Here is a 9,515-nt window from a genome sequence, read left to right on the forward strand (position 1 = left end):
ATTGAGCCTCACGTTTCTTGAGGCTGCGAACTCCCACAGCGGGCCTCTCTGGATCAGAGCTCCAGGGGACCTCACCTGCAGAGAAGCAGCTTAATTCACATCTGCAGAGTTTAGTTCCCAGAGTCAGGGATGAGGGAGCAGTGGCTTGAGATGGCAGTGAAATGAGAGTACCAAAAAAAAAAAGCAAGACTGATTTATGGGTATGAGAGAGCGCAGCCCCAAACTGGCAGGCTCATCGTGACCTCCAGGAAGCCAACTCAAGGATGAGTGTGCAGAGAGTGTTAATGCCAACAAGAGGATACAAGGCTGCATTCCTTTCTGGGCTGCCCTCAGGGAGACCACTTGCCAGGAGTGGCTGCGATCAGAGGCAAAAGTGGATGGAAAAACAAGGTAGGGTTGCCACCTTTGTTCTGGCAAAATACAGGGTGGGGCAGGGTGGTTTGGGGACAATTTAGTTTCATTTGGTGCTTAAGTGACTTCTTTCCCCCCCATATTTTTTTGTTGGTTTTCATACATTTTAACAAATTAAGTTCAATTTCAGTGACTTCAAGTCAATTCATTGCAATCTACGCCAGCCTAGCAGGATGGCCCTTTTGGAATTTGTCACACACACACATGTGCATGCACACAAACAAACACGTGAATTTGTAAATCTGTCTGTGCTTGGCTAAAAAGGTAAAGGGACCCCTGACCATTAGGTCCAGTCGTGGCCGGCTCTGGGGTTGTGGCACTCATCTCGCTTTATTGGCCAAGGGAGCCAGGGTACAGCTTCCGGGTCATGTGGCCAGGATGACTAAGCCGCTTCTGGCGAACCAGAGCAGTGCACGGAAATGCCATTTACCTTCCCGCCAGAGCGGTTCCTATTTATCTACTTGCACTTTGACGTGCTTTCAAACTGCTAGGTTGGCAGGAGCGGGACCGAGCAACGGGAGCTCACCCCAGTGTGGGGATTCGAACCTATTGATTGGCAAGTCCTAGGCTTGACCCACGGCGCCACCCACATCGCTCTGTGCTTGGCTACCTAGAGTTTAAATACAGAAGCATTCACTCAACCTTTCAAACATGCATTTGAAGAGGATCCCTAACTTGGCACACAGACACAGAGAAAGAGAGAGAAAGAGAGAGAGAGAAGACCTGAAATACAGGACAAAACTGTATCAATACAGGAAGTGGCATTTTTCATTGAAATACAGGATAATCCTATATTGTAGAGGACAGGCACCCCTAAACAAAGGTGGCTGATGCCTTTCTACAGCAGCCTAGTTTGCATCCATACTTCCACACCTGTATCTGTTCTACATCCAGGGCAGCAAGAGGCATGGTCAGAGTTCAAAGGCACATTCCAGGCAGGTAAAAACACTACGAAGGAAAGTGAGGTGCAGGGCTTTTGAGGAGGGGGGGTGTTTCCTAGGGAGAGTCATGATGAGGGTCAGACTGAGAAGCCTGGTGAACCCCATTTGCCACCCGGGTCTAAGTCCCCCCCCCCCCCCGTAAAGAAGAATAGCATTTGCAAAGCAGCAGGACCAATTTGGAAAGCACCTTTGTTGCGTTCCTTATAAAAGTCTCCATCCAAGACTGAGCTCTGAATAAAGCAGTTCTGGGAAATTGTAGCAAAAGCCAGCTATGGTCTTGCTGGCACCATTTGGTGACTTCTTGTTCCCATTGAGTAAACATTTCTACACAGATCTCTCCTCATCTCTCCAATCCTAGGAAATATTTCCAATTATATTTTTCACAATCCTAGGAAATACAGTGGTACTTCAGGTTAAGAACTTAATTTGTTCTGGAGGTCTGTTCTTAACCTGAAACTATTCTTAATCTGTGGTACCACTTTAGCTAATGGGGCCTCTCTCTGCTGCCGCCGCGTGATTTCTGTTCTCATCCTGAGGTAAAGTTCTTAACCCGAGGTACTACCGGGTTAACAGAGTCTGTAACCTGAAGCGTTTGTAACCCGAAGCATTTGTAACCCAAGGTACCACTGTATTTCCAATTATATTTTTTAAGTGTTTCTCCTTTTCCCCAAAAACAAAGGAAAGTAAGTACAGTGGTACCTCGGGTTACATACCTTCAGGTTACATATGCTTCAGGTTACATACGCTGCTAACCCAGAAATATTACCTCGGGTTAAGAACTTTGCTTCAGGATGAGAACAGAAATCGTGCTCTGGCGGCGCTGTGGCAGTGGGAGGCCCCATTAGCTAAAGTGGTGCTTCAGGTTAAGAACAGTTTCAGGTTAAGAACAGACCTCCAGAACGAATTAAGTTCTTAACCCGAGGTGCTACTGTATGTATAAATGAAATGTGGCACTAAAAAGAGGGAGAAAGCAACAGTCGGGGGCGGACATGGGAAGCTGCCTTATTCTTGAGTTTGACCACTGGACCATATAGCGCAGGAATGTCTACAGCAGCGTTTCCCAATCTTGGGTCTCCAGCTGTTGTTGGACTACAACTCCCATCATCCCAAGCTAGCAGGATCAGTGGTCAGGGATGATGGGAATTGTAGTCCAAAACAGCTAGAGACCCAAGTTGGTCTACACTCACCGGTGCAGTGGCTCTCTGAGGTTTCAGACATGGAAGCTTCCCATCACTGGGCAGAGATGCTGGGGACTGAAGCAGGGGCCATTTGCATGAAAGGCAGATGCTACTGCTACTGAGCCACACAGCCCCTCTCTGAAGGCCAGCTGCTTACCCAGGATTTCAGCACATGGAACGTGCAAACGGTTCTATTATGACTTTAATGAGATCACTACTATTGCACAGGTCGAAGCTGCTGGATAAACAAAAACTGGCCCTTGTATTGAAATAAAAATTATCTAGTCCAAAAATGTGGTTCAGAGACTCACAGAACATAACTTCAAAACAACTTGAAACAATAAAAAACACATTCACTTAGTTGTGTATCTCTTACACTGGTTCCAGCATAAGTCATAATAATGTAGATTAGAAATATCTTGCATTCTGAGCGAAAATCAAAACTCCATCTCTTCTCCATTGCAGCTTTTTTTAGCCTCAGGCTGTTTTGCTGGAGACAGAGAATGACATACATTCTCTTCAACAGCTTAGAACAGGCATTCCCAACCTGTGGCCCTCCAGATGTTTTGGCCTACAACTCCCATGATCCTAACAGGACCAGTGGTCAGGGATGGTGGGAACTGTAGTCCAAAACATCTGGAGGGCCAAAGGTTGGGGATGCCTGGCTTAGAACAAAGAGGCACTGCACCCAACATGGATGACTACCAGCTTACCATACATAGACCTGAAATACTATCTGTTTCATGTGACTGTGAGCTAATTACCTTGTGACTGATCCACACAGATACAGTCCCGTGAGACAGCCCCATTAATGATGAACCTGGTAGGCTCTTCTCTAACTTCATGGAAATTACCAACCATGCTTCACAGCATTACAGTACAGACACATTATAGATTTCCCACCGCAATACACATTAAACAATTATACTTAACAGGCTTCACTTTAAAATATGACCTCTTGCTTCCGCCCTACGCTAAAAAGAACCAGAGAGGGAACTTTCAAGAAGAGGCATCCTTTACTCTTGACATTCTTGTGCTTACCATGCTCCCCCCCCCCCGACCCCATTTCCACCAGTTACAGACTGCCCAGGGCAGATGGGCGCTCAGTAAAGAACTGAACTCTGCACTCCTAGTTCCCTGCCTGCAACCCTAAAAACAAGAAGCCGAAACCATACACCAGAATACTTCTGGGCAATGCTGCTAAGGGACACTCCCCCAAGCCAACCCTCCAGATGGACTGATGCACGGGCTGACATTTCTGTCTGCTTTCCAGCTCCCTTTTGGATCAAGTGGTTTATAAGGTAAAGGTAAAGGGACCCCTGACCATTAGGTCCAGTCATGACCGACTCTGGGGTTGCGGCGCTCATCTCGCTTTATTGGCCGAGGGAGCCGGCATACAGCTTCCGGGTCATGTGGCCAGCATGACTAAGCCGCTTCTGGCGAACCAGAGCAGCGCACAGAAACACTGTTTACCTTCCCGCAAGAGCGGTACCTATTTATCTACTTGCACTTTGACGTGATTTCGAACTGCTAGGCTGGCAGGATCTGGGACCGAGCAACGGGAGCTCACCTCGTCGCGGGGATTCGAACCACCGACCTTCTGATCGGCAAGTCCTAGGCTCTGTGATTTAACCCACAGCACCACCCGTGTCCCGTGGTTTATAGTGTTTCCTAAATAAATAAATAGAACGGCCACTTGTGCATTTTGTCAACGTGGCCACCTTTCGGTTTGGGCGCCTGACGAGCATGATGCACTGTAGTTCGAGAAATGTGCTTGGCTTCTCCCGATAAATTAGCTGGGGAAAGTTTATGGAGATGAATTCTCCGCCATTACTTCTGCTCCAACCAATTACCTACCCAGAGAGGTTCACTCCCCTCAAAGCATAAACCCTTGGCAGCTGTATAATTCCTATCCACTTTTTTAATGCATATGTACAGTATATGTATATTTACTTAGTTTGAGTTGATGGCCTTTTTTATGACCGAGGTTGTAAAAGTACTAGAGGGTCCTTCTATACAGCTTGTGCAGTGCAGCCTGGCAAATCCAGGTCGGAGGGAGGGGAAGGAAAACGACAAGAAGACTGAACAAAGGAGCTGGCCTCCTTTAGCCTGGGTTACATATGCACATGCACACACATGTACACTATTGCCTCAGTTTCCCCTGCTACCTTTTGGCAATAACAGACCACAGGCAGCCACTCATGTGCTGCTTTATACTTGAATAAAACAGATAAGCTCCATTGATTTCAGTACAACGTACCTACTACACAAAACTGTTCGCTGGATTGCGGCTTGGGTTAATAGCTGCACAAGGACATTAATGGCTGGTTACATTTGATCTGATACATTAAGGGTGAGCTAAGAGTCTGGAGAGATGCCCCCAAACCTATCATCAAGCAGGCATTCCCTGAATGGTCTGCTTTCTCTAAGCAAAAATCCACCCCTATAACCCACTGTCTGTAAAATGGGGAAGATAATAATATGGGCTGCAAAGGCTTTGGAGAAAGCCTGTCCTCTCCCTCATGTACCACTTAAAAGTTAATATCCAGCTATGCCAATATAAAGGCTGCTGTGCTTATCTTTATTTCTGCTCCCTGCCTCCTAAGGGACCTGCGTGTTCTAAATTAAGGCTGGAGATGGAACTAACTCTTGTTTTTTATATTTTTTAAAAAATGGATGCGGTGTGTTTTTTTTAAAGCAGATTTTCCAGCTGTATAAAATCTCCTTCCGACATCCCACACTTAAAGAAGAAAATCCAAATAGCACAAAGCATGCTTTGCTCCATGCTTACATTCCATATCAGTGGCCATACTCACCATAGAAGTCAATAGCTCTTATCTATAATATAGTATCGAACAGCACAATCCAATGGCCTGAAAGATCTCTTGTCCTGAAATTTGTCTGTCTATTCCTGCTGCCTCATCAAACATGTGCTAACCAAAATTACCTGTTAAGCTGTTGGCTTAAACTGGCCTGTTTTACATAGCAGTCAATGGGTGGAATTCAAAGTAGCACAAGAGAGATTGCTCTGTCGGAACAAGTATTTCTGCTTGCCTGATAGAACGATCTCCCCTCTCCCCCCTCCATGCGTTATTCTGAGGGTTCTCTAACCCCTCATAGCCAATTGTTGTGGGGAGTGTTCAGTGGATGTAGGGGACAAGAAGGGGAAAGCATTAGTAGTAGTAATAATAATAATAATTTCTTATTTATACCCCGCCTGTTAGGTGGTGGGTTGACATAGCAGCCGGCACAGCGATTTCTTCAAGTAGCTCTTTATTATGGTAAGCTGGAATAGAACTAACTGCGAACAGCTCAGCCGGCCTGTATTTATAGGCAGCCGGCTGTCAACATTGTAACCACAACAGCCCAGAGTTCCCGCCTAAAATAACTGCCGCGGACCTGAGTGAAAACTATCTACAGACCTGAGTGAAAACTATATACAGTATCCCCCTGTTGGCCCAGGGTGAAACTACACTACATAACACCCCTCCCCACCGAGATAAGGCGTTAGTTACAATCGTAATGGTTTCCTTATATACAGCACTACGCGTAATGGTTCAATTAAGCACAAAAGCATATCGGTTACATTTCCCATACTTAGACCAACAGTGATACCTGTCCAACAACATAGTCCTTTAAATAAGTTGGGCGCTTGGAAACTCTGCCAGACCGCCGGGGACTGGTAGCCAAGTCCGGAGGGCCACACAGTTCTCGCTGAGGCTGTGGTGCGACCCTAGGTGGCGTTGGAACCAACTCCCCTGGATCCGCTGCTGTGGGTGGAGCCTCCGCAAGTGGAGTGGTCTGAGTCTGTTCTGAAACGGCTTGGTTCGGCTCCACGCTGGCAGTTTGTGAGGGAGGTGTAGGTGGGGCCTCGCCATCTGTACGTGTCTCTTCTGGAGCCGCAAGCGCAGTTGGGGGCACCTCGGTAGTGTCCAAGTCCCCAACCCTGCGCCTAAGCTGGTCTATGTGCCGTCGCCACAAGCGTCCGTCTTCGAGTGCCACCTGGTACGAGCGAGGTCCAGTGACTCCCACTACTGTGGCTGGCACCCAAGGGATGTCCCCCACATAGTTCCGGGCAAAGACCTGGTTTCCTGGGACAAATGACCGTGGTGCGTTGGCACAGCCTGGGGGTTCAGCCACGGCAAAGTCTGGGTGTAGCCGGTCGAGCGGTGACCTGAGGCGGCGGCCCATAAGCAGTTCAGCAGGACTCCTCCCTGTGGCCGCATGAGGGGTGATGTGTTGCACGAACAAGTATTCGGCGACCCGCTCATGCCAGTCTCCCCGGTCCAGGCGCGCCAGTGCCTCTTTTGTCGAGCGCACCATTCTTTCCGCTTGCCCGTTGCTGGATGGATGAAAAGGTGCCGTTAGGGCATGGCGGATGCCCAGTCCCAAAAGATACCGCTCAAACGTGCCTGACGTGAACTGCGGTCCGTTGTCAGAGACAAGGACATCAGGACACCCATGCGTTGCAAACAGGCCTCGCAGCACCCGGATGACAGCTTCGGTAGTGGTGGAGGGCATCAGGGCGACCTCCAGCCATTTGGAATAGGCGTCCACCACTACCATAAAGGTCCGGCCGTGAAAGGGGCCAGCCAGATCGATGTGCACCCTCGACCAGGGTGTCTTTGGCGTCTCCCAGGTGTGTCCCTTAGCTGCCGGTGGTGCAGGCCTCGACTCCTGGCACGCTTGACAGGCGGACACCCAGGCAGTGATGGCATCGTCCATATTAGGCCACCAGACGTAACACCGAGCCAACGCCTTCATTTTGACAATTCCTGGGTGGCCAACGTGCAGAGCCTCCAGGACGCGCTGACGGAGTCCCTGGGGAATCACGACGCGGTCTCCCCACAGCAGGCAGCCACGATGAGCTGAGAGTTCATGTTGTCTGGTTGCGAAGGGCTGGAACTCTGATGCAAAAGGCCCTTGTGGCCACCCCCTCCACACCCAGTTGAGCACCCGGCTGATGGTGCGATCCTGGGCAGATGCGGAGGCCACAGTGGCAGCCGATACAGGCGCTGCCGGAAGATCCTCAATCAGAAGGAGCGATGAAGCTGGAGCCGGGTCTTCCACAAATGCTGGAAGAGGGCAACGGCTGAGGGCGTCGGCATGGCCCATCGATTTCCCCGGGCGATGGATGAGCCGGTAGTGGTAGGCAGCCAGGAAAACAGTCCATCGCAGCATGCGTGGTGAGAGGACCGGTGGAGTTGGACGATCACCGGCGAGGAGGCCCAGGAGTGGCTTGTGGTCAGTGATGAGGTCAAAAGTCCTGCCATAGAGGTATTCATGGAACCTCTTCACTCCAGCCACAAGTGCCAATGCCTCCTTGTCGAGCTGGCTGTAATTCCGTTCCGTCGGAGATAGTGTCCTGGAAAAGTAGGCGAGCGGTGCTTCTCTTCCATCTGGAAAACGGTGACTAAGGACAGCACCGATGCCAAAAGGTGAGGCGTCGCAGGCAAGGACCAGCGGCCTGGATTCACTGTACTGTACCAGCACACTGTCTGAAGAAAGGAGAGCCTTGACCGCGTTGAAGGCCGCCGTCTCCCGATGACCCCAGGCCCAAGGCGTCTTAGTGCTAAGGAGTCGGTGAAGAGGCTCAGCCACTGTGGCTTTGTGGGGCAGGAACATGTTATAAAAGTTCAGCAGCCCCAGGAATGCCTGCAACTCCGTTTTGTTCTTTGGGGTGGGGGCCTGCTGGATAGCGCGGATCTTGGATGTGGTTGGATGAAGACCGGAGGCATCGATAAGATAGCCCAGGAACTCTACCTGTGGAACGGCGATCTGGCACTTCTCCCTCTTTACCTTGAGCCCGGCCTCCTGGAACCTGGTCAGCACGGCACGGAGGCGCTCGAACAGCTGCTGGTGTGAGTCTGCAGACACCAAGACGTCATCAAAATATGGTACCACGCCCGGAAGCCCTTGCAGGAGACGCTCCATAAGGCTTTGGAAGATGCCAGGAGCCACACTCACCCCGAACTGCAACCGGCGGCAACGGAAAGCCCCCCGGTGGGTGACGATCGTCTGGGCTTCAGCAGTGGCATCATCGACTGGCAGTTGTTGATAGGCTTGGGCAAGGTCCAGCTTAGCGAAGACCTTACCCTCACCCAGGGAATGCAGCAGGTGTTGGACAACAGGAACCGGATAAGCGTGCTGCTGAAGTGCCTTGTTGATCGTGCACTTGTAGTCAGCGCAGATTCTCACCGACCCATCTGGCTTGACAGGCGTGATGATGGGGGTTTCCCACTTTGCGTGGTCAACCGGCTCCAAAACTCCTTGGGCGATCAGTTTGTCCAGTTGTTCATCCACCTTAGCCTTGAGAGCAAAGGGAACCCGGCGTGGCTTTAGCTTGATGGGGGCGACTTGTGGATCAAGGCTAAAGGAGATGGGCGTACCTGTATATTGGCCCAAGGTGCCGTCAAAAACCTCGGCAAAGTCTTTGACCAGACCCTCAGTCTCTGCGTTAGAGATGCAGTTGATGCCGGTGACTTCCAGGCCGAGGGCATCAAACCAGTCTAGCCCTAGGAGGCTTGGCCGCTGACCTTCGACCACCACCAACCGGAGCAGGCCCGAAAAATCCTTGAAGGCGATCCGGAACCGGCCAACGCCTACCACGGGAATGTCGTTTCCCTGGTAGTCTCTCAGGTGTACGCGGTGAGAGTCGAGTTGCCTTTTGGACACTCTGGGTACCAGTCTTTTGATGGTGCTCCATGACACGATGGACAGGGCAGACCCGGTGTCGATCTCCATGTCACATGGAGCTCCTTCAATGAGCACCGTGACGTTCAGCTTGCGTCGCGTAGGCGAGTCGGTTTGGCCAATCGTGGTTCCAGACGGGCAGCGGCAGTTGGTGAGAGCGAAACAACTTTCCTTGGCAGACTGGAGTGAAGACTTGGACTTGCGAATCGATGAAGGGGGGGTGTCAGACGGAGCCGATCGGCAGACCTTAGCGATGTGGCCCCTTCTGGAACACTTCCTACAGATGGCGTCT

The sequence above is a fragment of the Podarcis pityusensis genome (genome assembly GCF_964106645.2).
Source record: "Podarcis pityusensis genome assembly, chromosome: 2".
Lineage (NCBI taxonomy): Eukaryota > Metazoa > Chordata > Lepidosauria > Squamata > Lacertidae > Podarcis > Podarcis pityusensis.